General features: G+C 43.1%; 1 long non-coding RNA gene across 1 annotated transcript in view; it reads right to left on the bottom strand.

Moving 5' to 3' along the window:
• The window catches only part of LOC109023915 (uncharacterized), a 63,353-nt gene that overhangs the window by 48,122 nt on the left and 1,091 nt on the right, over positions 1 to 14,140 (bottom strand). The gene's annotated exons all lie outside the window — the stretch shown is intronic.

The raw sequence follows: 14,140 nt of genomic DNA on the forward strand, positions 1-14,140 counted from the left end.
ATTCTGCTTTTTATTTCTATAAATTTGACTACCCTAAGCACCTCATGTAAGTACCTACACAGTATATGTTTTTAGTGGCAAGTTTTCAATCACTCCAAGTATTCACTGAATACTTTGCCCAGCACTGTGCTAGGCTTTATGGGGGAAATGTACGAGCTCTCATTCCTGCCACCGAGATCATTCTAGTTGAGCTGTGAAAGCAGGCTAGCTTCTAAGAAATAACGTGTCAGATGCACGATACTAGCTTGGAGACAAGAGAAACTTAGGTGAGGGAGAGATCCTTCTAACATAGTGCAATCTAAGTAGTTTTCATAAGGGTGATGACTCAGTGAATGAGTAGGAGGTTTGGTTGGGCAGAGAGGAGGATTTTGGATTAACTGAATCATAAATCCAAGCAGGCAAGCTGGATCATCCTGAGTAGTGCCAGCCAACACCAAAAGCAACAGCATGCTGATAGTTTCTCTGAGGACAGAGCGATATACCCTAGATCTGCTTGTGCCTCCAAGCCACACATACTCAGATAATGGTTTGCTTTTCTCCTATTGCAAAAGAAATGCAAAAGAAAAAAATTGACCTGGTGCAGCGGCTCACTCCTGTAATCCCATCACTTTGGGAGACTGAGGCAGGAGGATAGCTTGAGCCCAGGAGTTCAAGACCAGCCTGGGCAACATGGCATGACCCCATCTCTACCAAAAAAAAAAACAAAAAACAGGCAGGCGTGGTGATGCTTGCCTGTGGTCCCACTTACTAGGGAGGCTGAGGCAGGAAGATCACTTGAGCCCAGGAGGATGAGGCTGCAATGGGCTATGATTATGCCATGGCACTCCAGCCTGAGCAACAGAGTTAGACCTTGTCTCAAAAAAAAAAAAAAAGGAAAAAAAATTTTTAGATGATTGGGAGTTGGGGCTTACTACTGTTTTTTATAATTATCTCAGAAAACAGCTAAACCAGCTCTCCTGTGCAAGTTTATTTTTCCTTTGGCAAAAAGTTTGTAAACACTTCTGAAACTTGTGTGGATGTCTGAACACCAGGGTCAGGTCACATCAACCCTGACTATACTTGGAGAGTGAGACCCCTGAAATCACGGTGGGATAAGCCTCCAGATGTCCACTCTAACCAGTCATACCACCCTTTAAACAAGCAGGAGGGAGCCCGACCCCCAGCCTGCCAGCTCTTTGAACAAGTGCGCCAGTGGAGCAGTGCTCCCTGGAGACAAGGCTCTCTGTACGAGGGTTGCCTCCCAGGTCTTTTCCATATCCCCTCCCACCGGATCTGTCTTTTGCTTTTCCAAGTATAAGCCTCATTTAGGGACCCTGATAGAGAGGTAAGAACAAGAAGGCCTGTACCACTGTTGGTCATATTGGTTTGCCTTTTCTTTCCTTTCTTTCTTTTTATTTCCTCCCCACCTTCCCTGTATGATGTAGCAGTAAATAAAAGTACTCCTACCTTTACACAAAAGCATTTCTCATTGTGTCTCACAGCAGATAGCTTTGATCCTGGCCATCCATTCAACTGTATGCATGTTAACAGAAATTGCAAATGCGGAGCTAAGTGAAGTAGACAGAAAGTACACTATGGGCCTTTATGAGGCATCCTAGAACCCTAGGAGAGGAAAAACGTGAGATGGCAGTGAGTGAGTCCTGCCTGGATCCCCTGCCAGCCTCCTCCATTCTTAGGCAGTAGTAGTAGTAGTTTATGGTGAATAGATGTACATAAACCACAACAAAACAATACAGGGTGGTAGATTAATGAATCCTGAAAAGGAGTTGAAATTCTGGGATAAATCTCTGTAACAGTTCTTCCTAACAGTTCTGAGAAATAGAAATCAGTATCAAATGCCTTGCTGAGGATTTCCATAGGAAAATAGCCATTTCTTTCTGCAACCAGTATTTTCCTCTCATTCCAGTGACATAGAAAAGGTCACCCCAGGCCGGGCGTGGTGGCTCACGCCTGTAATCCCCGCACTTTGGGAGACTGAGGCAGGTGGATCACCAGAGGTCAGGAGTTCAAGACCAGCCTGACCAATATGGTGAAACCCCGTTTCTACTAAAAATACAAAAATTAGCTGGGTGTGGTGACGTGCACCTATAGTCCCAGCTACTCGGGAGGCTGAGACAGGAATCACTTGAACCTGGGAGGCGGAGGTTGCAGTGAGCTGAGATCGCACCACCACACTCCAGCCTGGGTGACAGAGTAAGACTCCGTCTCACAAAGAAAAAAAAAGAAAAGAAAAGGTCACCCTGGGGAGCACTACTCCCTAGCGTCGCATGCCCCAGCAATGCTGTCCTCTGCACAGCAGCTCAAGTTCCTCAAGTACACTGAGGCCAGTAACACACAGCAGTGAGACATGGGAACCGCAGACCACATTGGAGTTACTTCTTACCAACTCCATCTCCCATCTATTCTCTTGTTTATTACTTCCTGCTACATATTGAACAGGCTGAATCTTAAAAATATCTCAGTTCTGGCCTACAATATTCCAACAGTCCAACTGGTCTACTCAGCTCTAGTCTGTACTTTTTCCAAACACATCCCTCATACTTGCCTGAGGTGGTATATTTAAAACATAGTTCTCACCATGTAACTCTCTTGCCTAAAACTACCTCAGGATAAACTCCAAGCTTAGCGCACTATGTTTCAAGCAAAAAGAGACTTCACATATATAATTACAGTAAAAATTTCCAGTCTCAAAGATAAGTTTTAAAAATTTCATAAGTATCCAAGCCAAAAGCCAACCAACAAAATAAACATAAAGTATACATTAATGTTTTTCTAATAATAAATGGCAGAAGATGATGGCTATGGTTTGAATGTGTCCCCAAAATTTATGTGTTGGAAACTTAATTCCCCAATGCAACAGTGTTGACAGGTGAGACCTTTAAGAGGTGACTGCAGACTCTTCTTGAATGGATTAATTGTGGGAGTGGGTTTGCCCTAAAAGCAAATTTAGTGCATTCTCCCTCGCTGTGTCTCTCTCTCTTTCTCACTCTCTCTCTTTCCGTCTCTCTCTCCCCCTCTCCCTCTCTCATTCTTTCTTGCCCTTCTGCCTCTGCCATGGGATAATGCAAAAAGGCTCTCACCAGATGCAGCCCCTTGATCTCGGACTTCCAAGGCTCCAGAACTGTAGGCCAGATCAATTTCTTCTTTTTAATTACCCAGTCTCTGGTTTTCTGTTATAGCAGTACAAAACAGATTAAGACAATGTTAAGTTAAACAATGGGGTAGAAGTGGCCCAGCACAGTGGTTCACACCTTTAATCCCAGCATTTTGGGAGGCTGAGGTGGAAGGATCACTTGACACCAGGAGTTTGAGACCAGCCTGGGAAACATAGTGAGACCCTGTCTCTACCTTCAAAAAAACAAAAGATAGATAAATTAGGTGGGTATAGTGGCATGTGCCTGCAGTCCCAGCTGCTTGGGAGGCTGAGGTGGGAGAATCACTGGCACGCAGGAGTTTGAGGCTGAAGTGAGCCATGATTATGACACTGCATCCCAGTCTGGGTGACAGAACAAGACCTTCTTTAAAAAAAAAAAAAAAAGAGGAAGGTGGGTCTGAAAAAGCCTAAAGGTGAACATTAAAAACAATTCACCATGTGGGAATGAGTTTTGTTACAATCATCATCAGTATAAAATGAAGACATTATTTGAAAGGCACACAATCATTCATAGTTAGAAAAGCAAAGCCTCTTTATTTTGACATACGTTTCTTCCATTACTCTCCTTGCTCCCTTAGACCTGCTTCCTGCAGTCAGCCCTCAAATTATCTGCATCCTAGGCCTTGTCTTAGCCATTGCATTTAGGGAAATCCAAACTAAGAAAGCATGTAGAGAGTGGCCCTAGAAAATAGAAGCTACTTGTAGCTACTTATAGGTCTGAACCTACAAACCTCAGGATAGAATTCTGGTACGGGATCATTCACCCACCAAACAGTAACAAGGACCTCATTTCTAGTGGTAAGTGGGGTGATGGTAACCCTTGGTGTGCTGTAGTATTAGGATTAAGACTCTTACCTGTGATGGGTTAAGATGAGGAACAGGTGGAAAGGGAAATGTTGGTTTATACAGTAGCTTTAGCTAGTCATATGTGTGTATATATATAATCTCCACAAACAGCTAGTCTGATAGACAATTGGAATAGCCTATTAAAGTTTCAGCTAAAGTGCCATTTGGAGGATGATACCCTGCAAACATGAGATACTGTCCTCCAGAATAAATTGCATGCAGTAAATCAATGATTTATGGGTCTGTGTCCACAACAGCTAGGATACATGAGTCTTCAACACTGTATCAGCTTCCTATTACCACAAAACTTCAATCCATATTGTGTCTACTAATAATCATATAAAAGTAGCTGGACGATACCTTTACTCTCCTAATTCTCAATTCATCAAACTATCTTCCAATTCTTCCTAGATCAGCTAAGCTTCAAGCAGCTGCTAGCCACTGCATCCATCCCCTCAAAAAAAGTAATTCTGAGGTTCTGATGAAGCCCACAGCAAAAACACTTTCCCAGTCAGTCTCTCCCACCGTGGCTCCCCATTCCAGCAACTCTGTTCCCCTGGTTTCATGTCTAATTTTAGGGGGCAGGCTTTTCTTCCTCCTTCACCTTCTCTCTTTTCCTCCCTCCTTCTCTTCTTCCTTCCCTTCCTTTCTGTCTTCTTCCTTTCAAATCCAGCCAAAGATGTATATAATTAAGGAAAAACTAAGTAATCTAGGTAATAGGGACAAAAGGAAAATAGAGAAAAATAAAAGATGAAATAAGAAGGGTAATATTAGCACACAGAGAAGTTGACCATGTGACACTTGTAGGTGCTTTGAGTTGAACTGTGTCCCTGCAAAAGATGTGTCGAAGTCCTAACTCTGGGTACTTGTGAGTGTGACCTTACCTGGAAATAAGGTGTTTGCAGATGTAATCATGTTAAGACACCCATTAGGGTGGGTCCTAATCCAATATAACCGGTATCCTTATAAGAAGGGGGAAATTTGGACATAGACACCCAGGAACAATGCCATGTGGTGACAGAGGCAGCGATTGGAGGGATGCAACCGCAAACCGAGGAACACAAGGTACTGCTGGTGCTATGGTTTGAATGTTTTTGTCCCCTCCAAAACTCATGTTGAAACATAATCCCCAACGTGCTGAGAGGAAGAGCCCAGTGGGAAATGTTTCAGTCATGAGAGCCCTACCCTCCTTAATAGATTAATGTAATTATAAAGGGCTTGATGAAGGGAGTTTCTCCTCCTACCCCTTGCCTTCTGCCATGTGATGATGAAACCAGAATGCTCTCACCCATTGCTGGCATCTTGATAGGGAACTTAACCAGCCTCCAGAACTATGAGCTAATAAATGCCTGTTCATTATAAATTACCCAGTCTCAGGTGTTCTGTTATAGTGGGCATGAAATGGACTAAGACAGCCAGCCACCACCAGAAGCTAGGGAAAGGTAAGGAAGTACAAAGGGTACTTCAAAAAAGTTCATCAATAATGTGTATCATGCTCAGCGCAGTGGCTCATGCCTGTAATCCCAGCACTTTGGGAGGCCGAGGCAGGCAGATCACTTGAGGTCAGAAGTTCAAGACCAGCCTGCCAACAAAGCAAAACCCTGTCTCTAATAAAAATACAAAAATTCGCTGGGTGTGGTAGCGTGCGCCTGTAGTCCCAGCTACTGGGGAGGCTGAGGTGGGAGAATTGCTTGAACCTGGAGGCTGAGGCTGCAGTGAGCAGAGATCACACCACCACACTCCAGCCTGCGCAACACAGTGAGACTCCATCTCAAAAAAAAATTTGTATCATGAAAAAATTATGCAAGGATTTCAATGCTTTTTCCACACCAATAAGCTGGTACTAACTTGTATAACATGTCTGAATAGGGTCTAGTTTGAGGCATGAAGAAGGATAAGACTTCAGCTTGAAAAGAGTCCATATCAGAGCAACATGAAGTCGGCTAAAGCAAGAATCAACCTCAAATTTATGGTGAAGCTTGGGGAGAAGAATGGTAAAATCATCGATGCTTTACAGAAAGTTTATGGGGACAATGCCCCAAAGAAATTAGATGTTTACAAATGGATAAGTTTAAGAAGGGATGAGACAATGTTGAAGATGAAGCCCATCACGGTAGGCCATCTATGTCGATTTGCAAGAAAAAAATTCATCTTGTTTGAGCCCTAACTGAAGAGGAACAACGATGAATAGCACAAACAATGGCCAACACCACAGACATCTCAACTGGGTCAGCTCACACGATTCTCACTGAAAAATTTTAGTTGAGCAAAGTTTCTACTCAATGGGTGCCGAAACCACTGTGCTCAGATCAACTGTGCAGAAGAGCAGAATAAACAATGGGATCATTTCTTTGAAGAATTGGAACAGGAGACGAAACATGGCTTTACCAGGATGATCCTGAAGACAAAGCACAATCGGAACAATGGCTAACAAGAGAAGAAAGTTACACAGGCAAAGCAAAAGCAGACCAGTCAAGACCAAAGTTCCTGGCAACAATTTTTGGGGATGCTCAAAGCATTTCACCTGTTGACTTTCTGAGGGGCCAAACAACGATGACATCTGCTTATTATGAGAGTGTCTTGAGAAAGTTAACCAAAGCTTTAGCAAAAAAACACCTGGGAAAGCTTCACCAGAGAGACTATTTCTCTACCACAATAATGCTCCTGCTCATTCCTCTCATCAAACAAGGGCAATTTTTTGAGAGTTTCATAGAAAATCATTAGGCATCCACCTTACAGAGCTGACGTGGCTCTGTCTGACTTCTTTTTTTCTAATTGATATAGTTTGAATATCTGTCCCCTCCAAGTCTCACGCTGAAGTTTGATTCCCAATGTTGCAGGTGGGGCATAATGGGAGGTATGTGAGTCATGGGGGCAGATCCCTCAAAAACAGATTAAAGCCCTACCTGGGGGGTATGAGTTCTCACTCTTACTTCCCTCCAGATCTGGTTGTTACAAACAGTCTGGTGCCTCCCTCTACTCTCTCTTTCCTCTTCTCTTGCTATGATGTCTGCTCCCCTTCCCCTTTTATCATAAGTGGAAGCTTCCTGAGGTCCTCACCAGAAGCAGATGCTGATGCCATGCTACTTGTACAGCCTGCAGAACTGAGAGTCAAATAAACCTCGTTTCAGATAGCAATGCAAAATGGACTAAGACACTAATATTTTTTAAAAAATGGCAGGCATAGTGGCTCATGCTTATAATCCCAAGACTTTGAGAAGCCAAGATGAGAGGATCACTTGAGCCCAGAAGTTCAAGACCAGCCTGGGCAACATGGTGAGACTCTGTCTCTACACAAAATACAAAATTAACCAGGCATGGTGGTGCCTGCCTGTCTCTGCTACTTGGGAGGCTGAAGTGGGAGGATTGCTTGAACCCAGGAGGTCGAGGCTGTAGTGAGCTATGATTACACAACTGCACCCCAGCCTGAGTGGCAGAGTGAGACTCCATCTCAAAAAAAGTATGTAAAGTGTACCCATTTTTCTTCAGTTAATGATGTAAGAAAGACTGCATTGACATGGCTAAATTCCCAGGATGCTGGGAATGGACTAGATGGCTGGTGTCATCACTTAGAAAAGTGTCTTGAACTTAACGGAGTTTATGTTGAGAAATAAAATGTATATTTCTCATTTTTATCTTTTAATTCCATTTTTCCACAACCTTTTTGAAGTCCCCTCGTATTCTTCCCTACAGGTTCCAAAGGTAACATAGCCCAGCTGACACCTTAATTTTGACTTCTAACCAAACCTCCAGGACTTGGAAGAATAAACACCTGTTGTTTTAAGCCAATCTGTTTGTGATACTTTGTTGTGGCAGCTCTAGGAAACTGATAGAGTAGATATTCAACACTGGACTCAGCCCTCCCGGAGGCCAAAGCAGGAGACATAATCCACAGTAGGATTAAAAGGTCCCATTTGTTCAGGGCATGCAGAGCTTTTCATGATACCGAGAGATCAGAGAAAGGTCTCCTCTAGATCCTACAGAGAAAACACTGTGGGATGCAGTAGATAGCTGTAGCAGATGACATCATGACACTAAATCTGATAATGAAGTTTATGCATCTGTTTCCTACAAGGTGCCTCGCTGAAGGTAGATGGCATTACCACAGGGACAGTTTAGTAAAAGCACATTCAGGAACCAGAAAGGAAAGAGGGGACATTACCATCAACCTTATAGAAATAAAAAAAAGTATAAAAAATACTATACTATGAAACAAGTATATACCAACACCTTAGATCATGTTGATGAAACCAACAAATTCCTGGAAAAAATACAAACTACCAAAACTGACTCAAGAAGAAACAGACAGGCCGGGCGCGGTGGCTCACGCCTGTAATCCCAGCACTTTGGGAGGCCGAGGCGGGCGGATCACGAGGTCAGGAGATCGAGACCATCCTGGCTAACACGGTGAAACCCCGTCTCTACTAAAAATACAAAAAATTAGCCGGGCGTGGTAGTGGGCGCCTGTAGTCCCAGCTACTCGGGAGGCTGAGGCAGGAGAATGGCGTGAACCCGGGAGGTGGAGCTTGCAGTGAGCCGAGATCGCGCCACTGCACTCCAGCCTGGGCGACAAAGCAAGACTCCGTCTCAAAAAAAAAAAAAAAAAAAAAAGAAGAAACAGACAATCTGAACAGACATATAATAAATGAAGACATTGAATTAGTAATCAACCACCTATGCATAAATCAAAGCCTGGGTCCAGATGCCTTCATTGTTGAATCTACCAAACATTTAAAGAAATATTAATAGCAATTCTTCACAAACTCTTTCAAAAATAGAAAAAAGCACTTGCCAACTCACTTTATGAGGCTAGCATTACTCTTATACCAAAAACAAGATAAAAACAGCCCAAGAAAGAAACCTACAGACCAAAAGCACATCTGGGTTGCACCAGAACAGTGTGGTCCAAAGGACGCAGCTCCATAATTGCATGTCTTTGAGACAATCTTGATAAATATTTTTCTCAAACTGGGTTTGGTTTTGAGACAGGATCTCACTCCATCACCCAGGCTGGAGTGTAGTGGTGTATGTGATCAGGGCTCACTGCAGCCTTCACCTCCTGAGCTCAAACAATGCTCCCACCTCAGCCTCCTGAGCAGCTGGGACCACAGATGTGTGCTACCATGCTGGGGTGATTTTTGTATTTTTTTTTAAGAGGTGATTTCACCATGTTGTCCAGGCTGGTCTCGAACTCCTGGGCTCAAGTAATCCACCTGCTTTGGCCTCCCAAAGTGCTGGGATTACAGGTGTGAGCCGCTGCACTGGGCCCAGCCTCAAACTGGGTTTCTGATAGCAGATTTCAAGGCTGTAATTTCTGAAGAGAATAGGGAGAGTAAATATTCTGTATTTCCAATGAAATGCAGGTCCTTACTTTTTGCCAACTTCCAGGGCAGGGGACAGAAATGAGATCCTCCTGTGAAAATTAAATGTTATTTATTTATGGTTACATGCGTGATGAAAGTTAGGGGAACTGCCACTACCAAGAAAGCAAGAACTGAAGGTTGTTTTTTTTGCTGAAACTTGAACAAAGGATGTAGGGCAAAGAAGAAAAGTTATTAGATATTCGAGACATATTTTGTAGTTCGATTTTAAATTTAACACAAGAAAGAGATTTCTGATTACACGAAAATTTAAGAATTTAGAAAATTATTAAATTTAAGCATTGACTCACAAAATTTAAGAAAATTTAAGCACTGACTCACAAAAAACCTAAGCTCCTTTTATCTGACTTTAAAAATAAATAAAAAATACATCTTGTTAAGATAATAAACATATAATGCCAGGAATCCAAATCCTACTCTTTTTCAAGCCTTGATTAAATGCTGCCACTTTCAAAAATATGTAGCCGTTCTCAATTTATTATGGCACTTGAATATTTCCTCTTATATAATTTTTCACTTTCTTCTTAGAGTTGCATATGTCTTACTGTCATACTGGAGTGTAATCCTCTTGAGGGCAGGAATAGTCTCCAGACTCCTGCTTAGGCTTAAGATGGTGCTTTGCCCATAACCAGCACTTACTAAAAACTCCTCTATGAACTAATGAAAATATCATGTATCTCATTACATGGTCAGTTTAAAGTTAAATGGATTCTTTTAGACACTCAAAGCAATAAAGCTTCTTCTTAAAAGAATTACCAGATACAATAAACTGTAAAAAATTGTTCAAATATTGAAACATGAATTAGAGATGACTTTAACCTGATTTGTTTATATTAGTTACTTTTCTTTTTTATTTATTTATTTTATTTTATTATTATTTTTCAAACAGAGTCTCACTCTGTCGCCCAGTCTGGAGTGCAGTTGCACGATCTCGGCTCGCTGCAACCTCCGCCTCCGGGTTCAAGCAATTCTCCCGCCTCAGGCTCCCAGGTAGCTGGGCTTATAGGGACCACCACCACACCTGGCTAATTTTTGTATTTTTCTAGTAGAGATGGGGTTTCACCATGTTGGTCAGGCTGGTCTTGAACTCCTGACCTCAGGTGATCCACTCGCCTGGGCCTCCCAAAGTGCTGGGATTACAGGTGTGAGCCACTGCACCTGGCCATTTATACTAGTTACTTTTCTTTTTCATTTTTTTATTGATATGAAATATTTGTACATATTTATGGGGTGCATGTGATATTTTGATGCATGCATACAATGTGTAATGATCGTCAGGGTTATCAGGATACCCATCACCTTGAACATTTATCATTTCTTTGTATTGGGAACATTTTAAATCTTCTCTTCTACTCGACATCACTAATTAGCAGAGAAATTGCAAGTCAAAATGACATCACCTCACACCTGTTAGGATGACTATTATCAAAAAGTCAAAAGACAGCAAGTATTGGTGAGGATTAGAGAAAAGGGGATGCTTGTACCCTATTGGTGGAAATGTCAATTGGTGCAGCCATTATTGAAAATAGTATAGAGAGGTTCCTCAAAAAATTAAAAATAGAACTACCATATGATCCACTAATACTACTATTGGGTATATTTCTAAAAGAAATAAAAACACTATCTCCAAGAAGTATCTGCAGTCCCATGTTAATTGCAGCATTATTTACAGAAGCGAAAAGATATGGTAACAATCTAAGTGTCCATCAACTGATGAATAAAAAAAGAAACTGTGGTGTGTATACACACACACACACACACACACACACACACACACACACACACACACACACGGATATCATTCAGCCTTAAAGAAAAAGGAACTCTTACCATTTGCAACAACATGGATGTCTTAGAGAAGAGTATGCTAAGTGAAATAAGCCAGACACAGAAAGACAAATACTGCATGATCTCATATATATGTGGAATCTTAGAAATTAAAGTCAAACTCAAAGAAAAAAATCTTCTCTTCGGCCGCGTGCGGTGGCTCACGCCTGTAATCCCAGCACTTTGGGAGGTTGAGGCGGGCGTATCACGAGGTCAGGAGATCGAGACCATACTGGCTAACACAGTGAAACCCCGTCTCTACTAAAAATACAAAAAAATTAGTGGGTGTGGTGGCGGGCGCCTGTAGTACCCTTAGTCCCAGCTACTCAGAAGGCTGAGGCAGGAGAATGGCATGAATAAAAACACTAGCTCCACACAAGCTCCCGGGAGGCAGAGCTTGTAGTGAGCCGAGATCGTGCCACTGCACTCCAGCCTGGGCGACAGAGCAAGACTCCGTCTCAAAAAAAAAAAAAAGAAAAAAAGAAAAAAATCTTCTCTTTGGAAATACAGTCACCCTTCCGTGTTATCAAAAACTAGAACTTATTCCATCTTATCTGTTTGCTTGTACCCATTCACCAACCTGTCTTCACTCCCCCACCTCTACACCCTTCTGCTCTCTACCTCCATGAGATCAACTTCTTTAGCTCCCACATATGAGTGTGAACATGTGATTTTTGCCTTTCTGTGTCTGATTTATTTCACTTAACAACATGGCCTCTAGTTCCCTGCATGTTGCTGCAAATGAGAGGATTTCATTCTTTTTTATGGCTGAATAGTGTTCCATTGTGTATATATATCACATTTTCTTTACTGATCTGTTGATAGACTTTGGTTGATTTTGTATCTTGGCTATTGTGAATAGTGTGGCTATAAACGGGAGTACAAGAATCCCTTTGATACACTGATTTCCTTTCCTTTGGATAAATAACCAGTGGTGGAATTGATGGATCATATGATAGTTCTACCTTTAGTTTTCCGAGAAGCCGCCATACTGTTTTCCATAATGGGTGTATGGATATACATTCCCACCAACAGTGTACTCATTACTTTTCTTTTTAACAGATGTCCGTAGCTGTAAGTGTCCTTTGGGCCAGAAGAAAAGTAGTAACCTAATAGTTGGCCTTCACATTGCAAAATTATCCCTTTGAACAGCATCCCCAACCTTTTTGGCACCAGGGACTGGTTTTGTGGAAGACAATTTTTCCATGGACAGGGGTGGGGAATAGGTTTGGGATGATTCAAGCGCATCATATTTATTGTGCACTTTATTTCTATTATTATTACATTGTAATATATAATGAAATAGTTATACAACTCACCGTAATGTAGAATCAGTGGGAGCCCTGAGTTTGTTTTCCTGCAATTAGACAGGCCCATCTGGGGCTGACAGGAGATAGTGACAGATCATCAGGCATTAGATTCTCACAAGGGGCACACAACCTAGATCCCTTGAATGTGCACAGTTCACAATTGTGCTCCTATGAGAATCTAACGCCCCAGCTGATGTGACAGGAGGTGGAGCTCAGGCGGCAATGCTAGTCATGGGGAGCGGATGTAAATACAGATGAAGCTTCCCTCATTTGCTTGCCCCTTACTCAACTCCTGCTGTGCCACCAGGTTCCTAACAGGGTACAAAGGGTACTGGTTCATGGCCCGGGGTTGGGGACCTCTGCCTTTGAAGACACCCAACCAGTTTCTTCCTCCAAAACCATTACTGGAATGGTGGATTGTATTATTGTACCCAGTTATTTCTTGTTCTTCTTTTAAGGGTGTTATTCAGCTCACTTATTGTTGATAGGGACAGTAGACAGGGAACTACTGGGTAGAATAAGGCCGTTCCCTGGCAAAGGCCCCACCCTCAAGCCTGGAAACCCATGGCCCTAAATGAAGAGAGGCATTCCTGTTCTTGTGCCCAAAAGTTACCTTTTGGCCCTCCATGACCCCCTATCCTGTACCCGTATAAACTCCAGACACCAGGCTCCAGCAGCAAAAGATGAGCAGATGAACAGAAGAGCAGAAGAGCCACAGATAAAGAGAAAAGAGAAGGAACGTTGGGTGGAGTTCAGCTGGGGACAGTCAGAGAACCCACCGCTGGACGGTTAAACTCCAGGGGAAGATCATCTCCCTACTCCATCCCCTTTCCAGCTCCCCATCCATCCTACTGAGTGCCACCCCTACCACCTAATAAACACCCCCAACCTTCCCCCAACTCCTCTACCCCCGCCCCCACCCCGGCATTCACCATCCTTCAAGTCCATGTGTGACCTGATTCTTCTGGGAGGTGAGACAAGAGCTGAGATACAGAAACTGTCACACTGACCCTCTGCCCTTGCAAAAAGGCAGAGGGTCTATTGAGCTGGTTAACACTTAAGCCAGCTTAATGTCACTTAACACTTAAGTCAGCTGATGGTAAGGCTAAAAGAGCACACTGTAACACACGCCCATTTGGGCTCCGGGAATCACGGGATCCTGCCCCTGGACACTGCCGTGGGGCTGGAAGCCCAGCGCCCCAGCTTTCGCAGCCTGGCTCCTGCACCCGTCCGTCTGCATGCTCCACCTCCCATAAGGGGTTTCAGCAGGGCAGAGACCGAACACACGAGCCACACCCCTGTTGCATGTCCTGAAAAGGGCGGCGGGAGGGTGGGGGCCGGGAGGAAATCAGGGAACTCTCCTGTTTCATTGTCACAAGACTTGCAAGGCTTCCTTAAGAGAGGGGTACACTTCCCCACCCACTGACAGCAAGTTTTGACCAACAGAAAGTGAGCAGAACTGAGGCATGCGGAATGTGAGTTTGGAAAGCAGCTTGTGCCAGTCATGTACAGGAGCTAATTGTTAAATTTCCAGGAACTTGGCAAGCCACTTGTTGCACTGTTTGTAGCTTGAAATCGGCCATCGTGGGAGTATTTACATCATAGAAATAGCAAACACTACA

The sequence above is a fragment of the Gorilla gorilla genome, chromosome 19 (assembly GCF_029281585.2).
Source record: "Gorilla gorilla gorilla isolate KB3781 chromosome 19, NHGRI_mGorGor1-v2.1_pri, whole genome shotgun sequence".
Lineage (NCBI taxonomy): Eukaryota > Metazoa > Chordata > Mammalia > Primates > Hominidae > Gorilla > Gorilla gorilla.